The following is a 10,824-nucleotide window of genomic DNA, read 5'->3' as shown; positions in this document are numbered from 1 at the left end:
CACTGGCCCTGTGCTCTTCAACTCAAAGCAAGCACTCTACCACTCAAGCCACAATTCCACTTCCAGTTTTCTGATGGTTATTTGGAGATAAGTGTCTCACAGACTTTCCTACCTGGGCTGGCCTTGCACTGCAGTCCTCAGACCTCAGCCTCCTGAGCAGCTAGGATTATAGGCATGAGCCACCAGAGCCCAGCTTGCTTCTATAATTTTTATAAAATTATTTGACCTAAAAAGATTAGCAAATCAAATGTGAATGCAATCATTTCCATGGGTTTTCTGTCAGTCGCCTGACAAATAAAAGTGATCTTCCATGTAGTTACTGCATGGTCACAGATCACTTAGTATATTAAGGATCTGACAAACTACAACAACAAAAAACAAAAACAAAAAACCATTTTCACTAACATTCCCTAGTGTAGAAGTTCTTTCAAGTTAACTGTTAATACATTATTATGGATTAAATTGTGATCCCTGAAAATGCATACATTGAGCCAGGCACTCAATAGTGGTTCAATCCTATAATCTAAGCTACTCAAGAGACTGGAATCCAAAAGACTGCAGTTTGAGGCCAGCCTGGGGGAAAATTTGAGAGATCATATCCCAATTGAAAAAACTTGCAACAGTACTTTACATTTGTTATCCCATCTACAGTGGAAAGAGTAAATAGGAAAATCATGGTCCAGGCCAACCTGGGCAAAAATCAAGACTCCATCTCAAAAACAAAAAAATACAGTAAATAGGACTGGAGGAATGACTTCAGGAGTAGAACTTCTGTCTAGCAAGTAAGTACAAAGCCCTGAGTTCAAATTCTGACTCCAAAACCAAAATCATACGTTGATGTCCTAACCCCTGATACCTCAGAACCTGACTGTATTTGGAAAATAGGCATCAAGCTAAGCAAATTAATGAGGTGATTAGAAGGGGCCCTAATACAATACAACTGATATCTTTATAAAAAGGTGGAAATTTGAACCCAGTAGAAATACAAAAGGAAGACTGTGAAGAGAGATGCAGGAAGAAGACAGCCTTCTACAAGTCAAACAGACAAGAGGGGACAAACACTGCCCCACCTTGATTTTAGACCTACACCCAATCGCATTTTGAGATAATAAATTTTTTGCTCCGTAAGCCCTCAGTCTGTGGCACTTGGTTATCCAAGTGCCGCTGAAAACTAATGCTACAGAGCAGGAGGGAGAAACATTAAGGCAAGCCGTGCCACTGACTATTTGAAAGGCGTGAGTTGCTATCTTACCACCTGACTCCAAAGTGAAATAGTCCTTAGATAATAGAGAAAAGGCTTAATAAGTAAGAGCCGGAAAACACCTGAACTTCATGCAAATTAAAACCAGGCAGAAACAAAATTAGAATGTGAAATGTTAGTGTTCTACATGAGAAATCAAGAGGATCCACATTTAATAAGAAAGTTGGAGTTGATTCATATAATAAATTAGGTGAAATTAGCCAACATGTAGAACCATAAAAGTTAATATATATATTTTCCAGTGAATGGGTCATCAAGAGTATCAACCAAATAAACTACAAAAGTTTTTTTCTTTTTCTTTTTCTTTTTTTTTTTTGTCAGTCGTGGGGCTTGAGCTCTGGGCCTGGGCGCTGTCCCTCAGCTCTTCAGCTCAAGGCGAGCGCTCTACCACTTGAGCTACAGTGCCACTTCCGGTTTTCTGGTGGTTTATTGGAGATAGGAGTCTCACGGTCTCTCCTGCCCGGGCTGGCTTTGAACCGTAATCCTCAGATCTCAGCCTCCTGAATAGCTAGGATTACAGGCGTGAGCTACCAGCGCCTGGCAAAAGTTTTTTTCATATAAAGAGAAAAAGAGACAAAGACTCTATATACAACATTCCTAAAGAAAAGGCAATATGACATACAGAACAATATCCTAATTCATTAAAATTTTAAACTGGAGACTGGGGAGAAAACTGAGTCATAGAGTATTTGCATTATTTGCATTTGCTTAGCGTGTGCAAAGTCTTGAGTTGAATTTTTTTAGTTTTTAATCTTCTAATTGTTACTATAAAGGTGATGTACAGCGGGGTTTACAGTTATATATGTCAGGTAATGAATACATTTCTTTTTGGACAATGTCACCCCTTCCTTCACTCTCTCCCAGTTTTCCCCTCCTGGGTTCAATTTTAAGCACCACTTAGGAATTCTCCTTTCTTCCTGTGATAAGGAATGCATGTTTAAAGCTGACAGTATGGGAAGGGATGGGAAGGGGAAACAAAGGAGGAGGCTACAATGCTTGATAAGAAATGTACTCATTATCTTGCCCATGTAATTGTAACCCCTCTGTACAGTATTTTCACAATAAAAAAAATTTTTAAAGCTGACAGTGACTATTTAAAACTAATCTTTAAGTATTAACCTTTATCAAAGAATAAACTCATGACACAATGGCAATCTGTTCTCTCTCATATTTTTTCTCTCTCATACATATACAGATATATATATCTTATGCAATATAAAGTTGTCATAAAACTTACACATAATTATGTAAACAATATATAAGTAAAGGCATCAAAATAACAATACTATCTTTGAGTTAGGAAACTACACAATAATTTCTCTTATTCTCTAAATTATCTGGGAGTTTGTGTTGTTTTTTTTTTTTCATGTGGGTGCATCTGTGAGTGTCTCTGTGTGTGTCTGGAGCTTGAGTTCAGGAACTCAAGCTCTGGTTTGGCTTTTTCACTCAAGGCTGGGGATCTACCACTTGAACCATACCTTCTATTATGGCTTTTTTGCTGGTTAATAGGAGATGAGAGTCTTGCAGATTTGTTTTCTTTGGCTGGCTTGAAACTGAGATCTTCAGATCTCATCTTCAAAGTAGCTAGGATTATAGGCATGAATCCCAGAGCCCAGGTAATTATTTGGTGGTGGTGGTGGTAGTGGTGGTGGTGGTGGTAGTGGTGTGTGTGTGTGTGTGTGTGTGTGTGTGTGTGTGTGTGTGTGTGTGTGTGTGTGTGTGTGTGTGTGTGTGTGTGTGTGTGTGTGTGTGTGTGTGTGTGTGTGTGTGTGTGTGTGTGTGTGTGTGTGTGTGTGTGTACTGGGACTTAACCTCAGTACCTGGGAACTGCTCCTTAGCTTTTCTGCTCAAGGCAAGACTCTACCAAATGTGTCACACTTCTATTTCCAGCTTTTTGTAATTAATTGAAAATAAGAGTTTCACAGACATTCCTGCTTAGGCTGGTTTCAAGCCACAATCGTCAAATCCCAAAGTCCTGAGAAGCTAGGATTACAGGTATGAGCTACCAGCACCTGTTTGTTTTTTATTTTTGTTTTTGTTCTTTTTTTTTTAATTCTTAGATGAGGAAAAGCATAAAAAGAAAGTAGGAAAGTAAGACTAATAAACTAAAGTAGAATCATCAACCATAGTTTCTTTTACAACCTTTTAAAGAAAAAACCATTGTAATAAAAGGAAAATACAAATTAATAATATTCAGTGCAAGGAAGAAGCTATTATAATTCAAACCAACATTTTTCCTGTCTCACTAAAAGAGAGAAAGATTATTTTCAATTTTGTGATGATAAGACATTTGATATCCAAAATGAAATGAATATTTTCAAAAGTGTAAAAATGCAAGTGCTGAAATAGTTGGCAGAAACACAGGCTTTGATTCTGCCAATGCATTCTTCCAAAGAATGTCTCATAAGACTTTTAATAACTTCTTTAAAAAGTGGTCTAAGGGTGGGGCTGGAAAGGTGGCTCAGTGGTAGAGCTCTTGCCTTGTAGGCATGAGGCCCTGGGTTCGATTCCTCAGCATCACATAAATAGAAAAAGCCAGATATGACGCTGTGGCTCAAGTGCTAGAGCACTAGCCTTGAGCTGAAGAGCTGAGGGACAGCGCCCAGGCCCAGAGTTCAAGCCCACAACTGCCCCCCCCCAAAAAAAAGTGATCTACACTCACCAGTTACCCTGGATGATTTGTTTCAATAGACTTATTATCATAGGGAACAAAGCTAATTGGAAAACTACAAGAAAGCATGAGGGGATAAGCACTTGACCTTAATAAACTTGAGTTTTTCAAATAACAAATAATTATATCACATGCTGATTATTTTTCAAAAGACCAAAACAGACAATATGTTTCTGAGCTAATTTTGCAAGTATAAATTTATTTCCTAAGCTTGAGGCTAATAGCAAAAATAAAATTATAATTATCAAACTAAATTCCAAGAAGAAAAGGAAGAAAGGAAAGAGAAATGGGGTGGTAGGCTGGCAGTGAAGGGACAAAGGGAGGGAGGAAGAAAACTGAAATCATTCCAAACACTTAAAAGCACATGATCACTGATGATCACTTAAGATTTATTTCAGGAATGCAAGGTTTTGCTGTAACACAGAAAACATTATCAAGACAATTCATCATACTAACAAGACAGGTTAAAAACCACCCAATTATATGAACAACTACAAAGAAAGCATTTGACAAAATGCAAATGTTTTCTTGATTAAAACTCTGGAGATTTCATGGGCTCCAATGGCTCATACCTGTAATCTTAGCTACTCAGGAGGCTGAGATCGAAGGATTGAGGTCCAAAACACAGTGTAGGCTGAAAAGCCCATGAGACTCTTATCTCCCATTAACTACCAAAAGAAAAAGAGAAAGGCGGAAGTGGCACTGTGGCTCAAATGGCAGAGCTCTAGTTTTGAGCCAAAAAGCTCGGGGACAGCACCTGGGCCCTCAGTTCAAGCCCCCAGGATAGGTACACACACAAAAAAAAGGACTTCTAGGAATTCTCCTTTCTTCCTGTGATAAAGAATATATGCTTAAGGCTGACAGGAACTATCACACTTAACACAGAACATTAGCGATGTTTAGCTTGAAACAAGAACCTATAAAATTCCCCTTAGTTGTGTACCCTATTTAATATTGTAGAACTTTCTGCACTGGTGATACCGCTGTGAACCTGATGCATAGCCCTAAACCCCACCCCCACCCCATGTCTCTTTCTGTAAAATGTGAGTGATGCACCAAGTGACACAGGGACCCTCAAAGGGCTCTCTATGTCCAGGGAAAGTGGCGTCCACTTTCTCCCAGGAGGCAGAGGGGCTGTGGTTAGAGGTGGGCAGGCTAAGGCTTAAAGAATAAAATGGAGCTGACATGTGAGTATGTGCGCTCACCTGCAGAGCTGAGGCCAGGCAGGCTGGTAAGGGACCCGGTATCATGAACTGCGAGGAAGGAAGAAGAGAAAGGAGTGAGTCATATAGCTCTTACCTTCAACTTCTATTTCATTAGGAAGTCAATAAAATCTGGAGGTAATGCTCATGTCAAATATATATGTGTATATATATATATATATATATATATATATATATATATATATTACTAAGAAAGTTGTCTACTATTATTTAAAATAAAACACATGTGTGAGGCCTTTCAAGAATAGCAAAATAAGCCAGGTGCCAAATGGCTCCTGTCGATAATCCTAGCTACTCAGGAGGCTGAGATCTGATGAACATAGTTCAAAGCCAATGTAGGCAGGAAAGTCTGTAAGACTCTTCTCTCCAATTAACTACCAGAAAACCAGAAGTGGAGCTGTTGCTAAAAGTGGTAGAGTGCTAGACTGGAGCAAAAGAGCTCAGGGACAGTGCTCAGATCCTAAGTTCAAGCCCCATGACAGACCAAAGATAAAAGAGTGGCAAAATACTTTATTGTTGTTCTTGGAATAATTTGTGTTTTTGTAGTACTAGAACTTGAACTCAAGATTTTGAACTCATTCACCTATATAATTTTACTGGTTAAATGGAGTTTGAGTCTAGCAGGCTTTTCCTACTAAGCCCATTTCTTTCTTTTTGTATTTTGTTTTTTATTGTGAAAATGCTGTACAGAGGGGTTACGTTACATGAGCAAGGTAATGAGTACATTTCTTATCCAGCATTGTTGCCTCCTCCTTTGTTTTTCCCCACCATCCCTTCCCTCCCACCTCCTCAGCTACACCCCCCCCCACCTGCATAAATTGTAAAGTTTGTTTTTCAACATAGCATCTTGTACATCTCATTGTTGCAATGGGTCAATCTGTATCCCTATTTAAACAATTTGTTTTTTCCCTTCCCCTCCCCAAATTATACCAACATCAAATACAGTGAAAACAGGGGTTATACCATGGGGGAGGGACATACTAAGCAACAAAAAAATCACATGGTACCTTATAAATATGTTAGAAACAATAGCAAGGAAGAAAAAAACACTTGTGTCCCTATCTTGCGGTTCATTTCGCTTAACATCATCTTATCTGACCTGTTCTGCTTGTGCCAGACATATACTAGTTATTGCAAATAAGGGAAACTATGGGACCTATGTTTCTTTGGGCACTAGGCCTATTTCTTAAAGGTTCTGGTGCCTTCCAAGAACATCAAGCTGAAAACTAAGCCTTTAACATATTTAAGATTCACGCTACAGCCCGGTACTGGTAGCTCACACGTGTGATACTAGCAATTCAAGAAGCTAAAATTTGAGCATTATGGTTCAAAGCCAGGCTGAGCAGAAAAGTTTATGAGTCTTATTTCCAACAAACCATCAGAAAATTGAAGTGAACGCATTACTCAAATAATAGAATACCAGCCCTGTGCTAAAAAGTCAAGTAAAAGCATAAGACCCTAAGTTCAAGCCTCAGTACCAGCACAAAAGAAAAAAAAAGTAAAATTATAGTAGTCCTTATTACCAAGATGAGATGAGATGAGAAAGAACATGAGAAAGCACAGCACAACAAAACATGAAATTCCCAGCCTTGCCACTATATACAGAAATAGCTGGAGGTACAGTGTGTGGCTCAATGGTAGAACACTTGCCTCGTAAATAAAAGGTTTAAAGTTCAAACACCAGTACTTCCAAAGGAAAAAAAGAGGGAGAGTGAGAGAGAGAGAAAGAGGAGAGAGAGAGAAACGCAAGAGTGGAACAATTAATAAAGGAAATAAATGTTTAAATAACACTAAGATTCCTTTTTAAATAAGCTTATTAAAGTACAGTGAAATAGAGATCAAGCCTGAAAAACCGGTGGCCAGACAAAACTAGTTAGATCTCAAGGTGACCTTCACCTTATTTGATTTGCCGAACATAACTTCAGCTATTTCTTGTAAATACCTATGTTAATGAAAGACAGGATTTAAATTCAGCCAACCAGAAGCAGCCAAACATCTGTGTGTGTGTGTGTGTGTGTGTGTGTGTGTGTGTGTGTGTGTGTGTGTGTGTGTGTTGGTACTCTCCAGAGGACCAAATAAGACAGCCTCAGAAATACAACCTATCAAATATTTTCTTTGTATTATTTCCAAGTTTATTAAATTCTGTCCTTTATACCTCTTCAATGGAGCCTAAATCCTCTTTGAGTTTGGTACTTCTCTACTCATAAATTACCATTTAGTCAAGTAAACTTGGGCTGGCAGAGTAGCTTCAGTCATAGAGGGCCTTCCTAGCAAACATGAGGCCTTGAGTTCAAGCCCCACTACTATCAAAAAGAAGAAGAAGGAAGAAGAAGAAGAAGAAGAAGAGTCTATACATATTCATTAAAGATGTATGCATACAATCTTTAAAATCTTATTGCACTTGGCTTTACCTTTTGAAAAGCTAAAAACTGATTTGTGTCACACAAAATGTAATACATGGGGGGCTGAGAACTATCAATAATTTGTGCACTATAAAGTGATACGTCTTTCCAAAAAGCAACTTAGCAATCTTTGAAAGCATTACGAAATTGTTTTGCATATTGACAAAATGGTAATTTGGATATGTAATCTCACTGTCCTCCTCCCGCTCCAAATTTTAAAAATAATTTCTAATTTTCATATCACAGCAACACTTTCACAGCATAAGACTAGAGAAATTCCTGCTCGGGCACATGATGCTACGTGTCCTATGAAATTCCTCCTTTTCTCCCTCGCCCCACCTCAGCGAATGACAGCTCCCGAGAGCTACCCACCAGAGAAACTTCAAACTCCTTCTTTTACTCTGTCTCTACCCCTTCCACATCTTTTAACTACCCAGATATGCTCTGATTCCAATGTCATCCTCCTCCATCTCATGTTCCACATTGGTGCCAGAGTACTAAATCTGAAACCTGAGCCTACTTAAAAATCCTACACTGCCCACTCTTTCTCCACAGTTGCTCATAGAAATGGACTCCAGTTTGGCACCTAAAGTCCTCCAAGACCTGACACTACCTTCCAGTCTGTTTCTTCATCTACCAATAAATAAATAAATAAATAAATAAAAATTAAAAAATCTGGACTCTGGACTCATTTCAGTCTATATGCTCTTTACAAGCCTATGTCTTGCCTACTGTGCTCTTTCCGCCCCCTCCCCGCCCCCCACCCTCTTGTCCTGACAAATGCTTTCACCTTTTAACTCAAACTCAAGCTTCACATCCTCATAAATCCTCCCTAATGCAGTGGAGTAGAAAAGCAGACACTTCTATTTAGGCCAAAAGAGAGGATTTGAGTTATCTTGTACCTATTATAGCATTCCTACTGATGATAGGGGCTTTGGAGTGGGAGCACTCCAATTTGCCAAAAGAAACACTGTTTTCTTTTTTCTAGGAAGGTAGGAAAAGTTATACCTCCTTCTGAGAGCATTTCTTCCCTCTCAGGATTGCTCACATGCCCAGAATCCCAGGATGGATGGTAATTGAGCACAGGAAAATCAGTATCTTCAATGCAATGAGAAGGGCTTTAGTTTTCTCCCTGGTATTTGCCTAATAAAGTCTCTGAGTATTCTAAAGGGAACCACTGAGACATGGCTAGTCCAGCCAGCAATTAGACACAATTAAGACATTGTGATATCAGCTACAGAAACCCATGGCCTCTAGCACCTCTGGTTGAAAACCCCCATATTTGGAAGCCCTTCATGTTGAGCCCTGGGACCTTTTCCAGTCCTCTGCTTCTTCAGCCCTTCAACATTCCTGCCCAGAGGCCTGTGGAGCCTCTATATACTCTCAGCCAGGTGCCAGCCACAGGCTACTGGGATACCCAGTGTATTTGGGCCCATCCTTTGCCATTGTTTCTGGGTCACAGCTAGTGTGATTGTGTGATGAATTACACACACATCCTTGCAAGGAAAAACATGCACAAAAAAGCATGGGGTGTTCCTCTGTATTTTAGTTGCCTTCCAAAGAACCTGTGTGTTCCTATGCCTTTTCCCAACTCTGGAGTATCCAGCATTCACAAATCAACTGGCCATTCTCCCATCTCAGCACCTTCTCTTCACAATAGGAGCAACTCTTAATTTCTCTGATTTACAGGGTTCCCTCTACATTCATCCTCCTCACATGTAGGTATATATATCTCAGGGACCATCCTGTTAAAATGCTGATTCCAATTCAAGAGCTCTTGGAAGGTGACCTGGGAGTCTGAATTTCTAGCAAGCTCCCAGGAGATCAGTCACCACTGTTAGAGGAGCACAGATAAATCCATCCTCCTCTTCCACTAGATTAGAGCCATTATAATGAGAAAGCACAGGAAAAGAAACAGGTGAGCAACGGGGAAGTAAATGTCAGGAGGAGTTTCACAAGTATAACCTCAATTACTCGGACCACCATGTTTTCCTTCCCACTGGAACCACCACCTCCTCCTTAGATGCTATGCAAATTTCAGCCATGGCTCCTGTATTTGATTACATATGTTTCTCCCTAAATCATACTATAATTTTCTTCAAAGCCAAGAGCCGAATTCCCAAACTGGTGGCGACAGGCCACATATGGCCCCACAGATGTTTTGTTTTACCATCACAGTGTTTTAAAAATATATGAATTGGTTGCCAAATGTAAAGCACTGATTCTCAGCCCCAACTACACATTAAAACCACCTGGAAAACTTGCCAAGAAATGTCAGTGTCTCAGTCCCACCTCCCAGTGATCTTGCTTTCATTTGTCTCCAAAAGATCCTTAGATATCACTATTTGATCTTAATAACATTTTTGTAAACAGCCATAGATTTCTAGAATTATTGCGAAGACAGTACGGTGTTCCAATGTACCCGGCATTCAGTTTCCTCTCTCCCCATCTGACATTGGTATGGCACATGTGTCACAATTAGTGAGCCCATGTTGTATCAGTGGTTAACTGATGCCATGCTCTATTAAGACTTCTTTCTATTTTGTTCCCTTAATGGTTTTTGCTGTCCCAAGATCCAATCCAGGGACATGCTTTACATTTTATTGTGGTGTCTCCTTATAGTCTCTCAGACTTACCTTGTCTGGATAATTTCATCAGTCCTAAGAAGAGTTGCTGGAGTTGGGGATTTCGCTCAGTGGAAAAGCAAGTGCATAGGACCTGAGTTCAGTCCTCAGCCCTGAAAACAAAACCAAAAAGGCGACTGGGGAGAATTGCTCAGGTGTTTGTAGAGTGCTCCTTAACTGGGAATTGTTTGATTTTTTTTCCATGAATAGACTTTGGTTCACATCAGGTTCTTTTATTTACTCATGTACTTGGTGGTTGTTTGCTTTGGCAGTACTGGGGATTGAACTCAGGGACTGGCACTTGTTAGGTAGGTGCCTTACCACTTCAGCCATTCCCAGAGCCCTTTATACTTCAATTGTTTTCCAAATAGCGTCTCACATATTTACTTGTGCCATCTTCCAGAGCATGATCTTCTTATCTCCACTTCCCACATAGCTTGGGTCATAGACACATACCACTGTTCCCAGCCTTAGGTGTTTGTTGTTTTGTTTTCAAAGACCTCTAGGTAATTCTTAGGTCAATGCTACAAACCATTGTCTTAAGGATGTGAAGTCTGCATGGAAGTTTAGGTTCTGACTTGTTTGTAAAAAACCTTGACAACATTAAGGCCTCATGATTTGATGGAAATAACTGACTGATGCT

General features: G+C 39.7%; 1 long non-coding RNA gene across 1 annotated transcript in view; it reads right to left on the bottom strand.

Moving 5' to 3' along the window:
• The window catches only part of LOC138828409 (uncharacterized), a 14,696-nt gene extending 4,359 nt beyond the window's left edge, over positions 1-10,337 (bottom strand). Inside the window, exons 1-2 of the long non-coding RNA XR_011372243.1 lie at positions 10,194-10,337; positions 5,138-5,185 (exon numbers count right to left, since the gene is read on the bottom strand). This is a non-coding gene — a long non-coding RNA (uncharacterized lncRNA). The remainder of the gene's footprint in view (positions 1-5,137; positions 5,186-10,193) is intronic.
• Between the last annotated feature and the right edge of the window lie 487 nt (positions 10,338-10,824).

This window comes from Dipodomys merriami, unplaced genomic scaffold, assembly GCF_024711535.1.
Source record: "Dipodomys merriami isolate MVZ:Mamm:240054 unplaced genomic scaffold, mDipMer1.0.p SCAF_16, whole genome shotgun sequence".
In the NCBI taxonomy this organism is placed as follows: Eukaryota; Metazoa; Chordata; class Mammalia; order Rodentia; family Heteromyidae; genus Dipodomys; species Dipodomys merriami.
This window is presented reverse-complemented; position numbering and strand designations above follow the sequence as displayed.